The sequence below is a fragment of the Oncorhynchus mykiss genome, chromosome 21 (genome assembly GCF_057628025.1).
Source record: "Oncorhynchus mykiss isolate SJ-2025 chromosome 21, ASM5762802v1, whole genome shotgun sequence".
Taxonomy (NCBI): Eukaryota; Metazoa; Chordata; class Actinopteri; order Salmoniformes; family Salmonidae; genus Oncorhynchus; species Oncorhynchus mykiss.
The window spans coordinates 5,872,501-5,877,500 of NC_143042.1; the positions used below are offsets into that span (position 1 = coordinate 5,872,501).

Below are 5,000 nucleotides of genomic sequence, written 5' to 3' on the forward strand. Positions count from 1 at the left end.
CTCTCTGCATCTCTCTCTCTGGCTCACTAACTCTCTCTGCATCTCTCTCTCTGTCTCACTATCTCTCTCTGCATCTCTCTCTCTGTCTCACTAACTCTCTCTGCATCTCTCTCTCTGGCTCACTAACTCTCTCTGCATCATTAGCTCTCTCTCTCTCTGTATCTCTCTCTATGTATCTCTCTCTCTTTATCTCTCTCTCTTTATCTCTCTCTCTGTATCTCTCTCTGTATCTCTCTCTCTGTATCTCTCTCTCTATACAGTGGCTTGTGAAAGTATTCACCCCCCCTGGCATTTTTCCTATTCTGTTTGCCTTACAACCTGGGATTAAAATGGTTTTTGGGGGGGTTTGTATCAACATGCTCTTTTAAGATGCAAAATATTATTGCGAAACAAACAAGAAATAAGACAAAAAAAACGGAAAACTTGAGCGTGTGTAACAGTACAAGTTTTAGACCGTCCCCTCGCCCATACCCGGGCGCGAACTAGGGACTTTCTGCACACATCAACAGTCACCCTCGAAGCATCGTTACCCATCGCGCCACAAAAGCCGCGGCCCTTGCAGAGCAAGGGGAACTACTACTTCAAGGTCTCAGAGCAAGTGACGTCACTGATTGAAACGCTATTTAGCGCCCACGCTAACTAAGCTAGCCGTTTCACATCCGTTACACTCACCCCCCTTTTGACCTTCCTCCTTTTTCCGCAGCAACCAGTAATCCGGGTCAACAGCATCAATGTAACAGTACAAGTTTTAGACCGTCCCCTCGCCCATACCCGGGCGCGAACTAGGGACTTTCTGCACACATCAACAGTCACCCTCAAAGCAGCGTTACCCATCGCGCCACAAAAGCCGCGGCCCTTGCAGAGCAAGGGGAACTACTACTTCAAGGTCTCAGAGCAAGTGACGTCACTGATTGAAACGCTATTTAGCGCCCACGCTAACTAAGCTAGCCGTTTCACATCCGTTACACGTGCATAACTATTCACCCCCCCCCAAAAAAGTCAATACTTTGTAGAGTCACCTTCTACAGCAATTACAGCTGTAAGTCTCTAGGGGCATGTGTCTATAAGCTTGGCACATCTAGCCACTGGGATTTTTGCCCATTCTTCAAGGCAAAACTGCTCCAGCTCCTTCAAGATGAATGGGTTCTGCTGGTGTACAGCAATCTTTAAATCATACCACAGATTCTCAATTGGATTGAGGTCTGGGCTTTGACTAGGCCATTCCAAGACATTTAAATGTTTCCCCTTAAACCACTCAAGCGTTGTTTTAGCAGTATGCTTAGGGTCATTGTCCTGCTGGAAGATGAACCTCCATCCCAGTCTCAAATCTTTGGAAGACTGAAACAGGTTTCCCTCAAGAATCTTCCTGTATTTAGCACCATCCATTATTCCTTAAATCCTGACCAGTTTCCCACCCAGTCCCTGCCGATGTAAAACATCCCCACAGTGCTGGTGATGCTGGGGATGGTGTTCTCGGGGTGATGTGAGGTGTTGGGTTTGCACCAGACATAGCCTTATCCTTGATGGACAAAAAGCTAACTTTTAGTCTCATCTGACCAGAGTACCTTCTTCCATATGTTTGGGGAGTCTCCCACATGCCTTTTGGTGAACACCAAATGTGTTTACTTATTTTTTTATTTAAGCAATGGCTTTTTTCTGGCCACTCTTCCATAAAGCCCAACTCTGTGGAGTGTACGGCATAAAGTGGTCCTATGGACAGATACTCTAATCTTCGCTGTGGAGCGTTGCAGCTCCTTCAGGGTTATCTTTGTTGCTTCTCTGATTAATGCCCTCCTTGTCTGGTCCGTGAGTTTTGGTGGGCGGCCCTCTCTTGGCAGGTTTGTTGTAGTGCCACATTCTTTCAATTTTTTAAATAATGGATTTAATGGTGCTCCGTGGCATGTTCAAAGTTTAGGATATTTATTTATAACCCAACCCTTATCGGTACTTCTCCACAACTTTGTCCCTGACCTGTTTGGAGAGCTCCTTGGTCTTCATGGTGCCATTTGCTTGGTGGTGCCCCTTGCTAAGTGGTGATGCAGACTCTGGGGCCTTTCAGAACAGGTGTATATATACTGAGATCATGTGACAGATCATGTGACACTTAGATTGCACACGGGTGGACTTTATTTAACTAATTATGTGACTTCTGAAGGTAATTGGTTGCACCAGATCTTATTTAGGGGCTTCATAGCAAAGGGGGTGAATACATATGTACGCACAACTTTTCCATTTTTATTTTTTTTGAATTTTTTGAAACAATATATATATATTTTCATTTCACTTCACCAAGTTGGACTATTTTGTCCATTACATGGAATACAAATAAAAATCAATTTCAATTACAGGTTGTAATGCAACAGAATAGGAAAAACGCAAAGGGTATGAATACTTTTGCAAGGCACTGTATCTCTCTCTGTAGCTCTCTCTCTGGGCCACTATATCTCTCTCTCTGTAGCTCTCTCTCTATGTCTCTCTCTCTGGGCCACTATATCTCTCTCTCTGTAGCTCTCTCTCTGGGCCACTATATCTATCTCTCTGTAGCTCTCTCTCTGTAGCTCTCTCTGGGCCACTATATCTCTCTCTCTGTAGCTCTCTCTCTTTGCCACTATATCTCTCTCTCTGTAGCTCTCTCTCTGTAGCTCTCTCTCTCTGGGCCACTATATCTATCTCTCTGTAGCTCTCTCTCTGTAGCTCTCTCTGGGCCACTATATCTCTCTCTCTGTAGCTCTCTCTCTCTGCCACTATATCTCTCTCTCTGTAGCTCTCTCTCTGGGCCACTATATCTCTCTCTCTGTAGCTCTCTCTCTGTACCTCTCTCTCTGGGCCACTATTTCTCTCTCTGTAGCTCTCTCTCTGGGCCACTATATCTCTCTCTCTGTAGCTCTCTCTCTGTAGCTCTCTCTCTGGGCCACTATATCTCTCTCTCTGTAGCTCTCTCTCTGGGCCACTATATCTCTCTCTCTGTAGCTCTTTCTCTCTGGGCCACTATATCTCTCTCTCTGGGCCACTATATCTCTCTCTCTGTAGCTCTCTCTCTGGGCCACTATATATCTCTCTCTGTAGCTCTCTCTCTCTGGGCCACTATATCTCTCTCTCTGTAGCTCTCTCTCTGGGCCACTATATCTCTCTCTCTGTAGCTCTCTCTCTGTAGCTCTCCCTCTGGGCCACTATATCTCTCTCTGTAGCTCTCTCTCTCTGGGCCACTATATCTCTCTCTCTGTAGCTCTCTCTCTCTGTAGCTCTCTCTCTGTAGCTCTCCCCCTGGGCCACTATATATCTCTCTCTGTAGCTCTCTCTCTCTCTGGGCCACTATATATCTCTCTCTGTAGCTCTCTCTCTGTAGCTCTCTCTCTCTGGGCCACTATATCTCTCTCTCTTTAATATTCTGTCTCTTGTTACGACTTGGAGAAAATCAACAGTATGGTAGGTGACAGAACACACAATGAGGGCCTCTAGCAAAACTTTGCCACCTGGAGAATCTCTCTGAGGCATTTCACATCTCCACTGTAACCTCTGCTACACGGTCCGCCACGCAAACAAATCCCCCTCTGAGCAAAACCTGTCATTTTAATTGGTTCCTCACGACGGCGGTACATCAAACCAGACAAATCATGGGGGGTGCGGCTGACCCGGTGTCGGCGCATGCGTCACACGTCTGTAACTGCAGAGAACGCTGTGTGTGTGTGTGTGAGTGAATTGGCCAGATAGTGGGGAAGCGGACTAGTATTTTCAAAACAAGCATGGTTATATATAAATATCGCCCAGGCAGTATCAAAATGATTGCAAAGATCATAGTCGAAAATGAGAAACTGGGACGTGGCAAATTAACTTGGCGAATATACAGGGTTTTGATTCAAGGGGGCTTTTGAAGTGCGGCCATCTGTACTTGGAGCAACAATGGCTCCCTACGCTTATTCTATTGGAGCACAGCTGCAGAACGGTGGCGGTCTCTTCGATGGACCAGGAAGATAGCATTACTGCCTTTTGTCTCTCCCCATGCCTTTCAATCAGACCTCAGATCAGATCTCAGGGCTGGTTAGGGAACTCCCATGGGTACTGTGGTTCCAGGGGGAATCTGATAGTTTGGTTTATGTATGGTTCACCTCACGTTGAAACTCATGATCTTTTTGTTTTCTGTCGGGGTGGAGAGATACAGGAAAACAAGGCTTTCTGTCTAGGGTGGAGAGAACCAGGGAACTGGGATTTCTGTCTTGGTGGAGGAATACAGGAAAACAAGGCTTTCTGTCTTGGGTGGAGAGATACAGGAAACAGGGATTTCTGTCTTGGTGGAGGGATACAGGAAAACAAGGCTTTCTGTCTAGGGTGGAGAGAACCAGGGAACTGGGATTTCTGTCTTGGTGGAGGGATACAGGAAAACAAGGCTTTCTGTCTTGGTTGGAGAGATACAGGAAAACAAGGCTTTCTGTCTTGGGTGGAGAGATACAGGAAACAGGGTTTTCTGTCTGGGGTGGAGGGATACAGGGAAACAGAATCTGGGGTGGAGGAATACAGGGAAACAGATGTTCTGTCTGGGGTGGAGGAATACAGGGAAACAGATGTTCTGTCTGGGGTGGAGGAATACAGGGAAACAGATGTTCTGTCTGGGGTGGAAAAATACAGGGAAACAGATGTTCTGTCTGGGGTGGAGGGATACAGGGAACATAATCTGGGGTGGAGGGAAACAGGGTGACAGGGATTTCTGTCTGGGGTGGAGGGATACAGGGAAACAGAATCTGGGGTGGATGGATACGGGGTGACAGGGCTTTCTGTCTGGGGTGGAGGGATACAGGGTGACAGGACTTTCTTTTTCTGGGGTGGAGGGAGACAGGGAAACTGATTTTCTTTCTGGGTTGGAGGAATACAGGTAAACAGGGCTTTCTGTCTGGAGTGGAGGGATACAGAGAAACAGGGCTTTCTTTTTCTGGGGTGGAGGGAGACAGGGAAACTGATTTTCTTTCTGGGTTGGAGGAATACAGGTAAACAGGGCTTTCTGTCTG

General features: G+C 46.6%; 1 protein-coding gene across 1 annotated transcript in view; it reads right to left on the reverse strand.

Annotated features, from left to right (window-relative positions):
- Positions 1–5,000, reverse strand: part of LOC110510810 (plexin-A4) — a 473,690-nt gene that overhangs the window by 81,550 nt on the left and 387,140 nt on the right. The gene's annotated exons all lie outside the window — the stretch shown is intronic.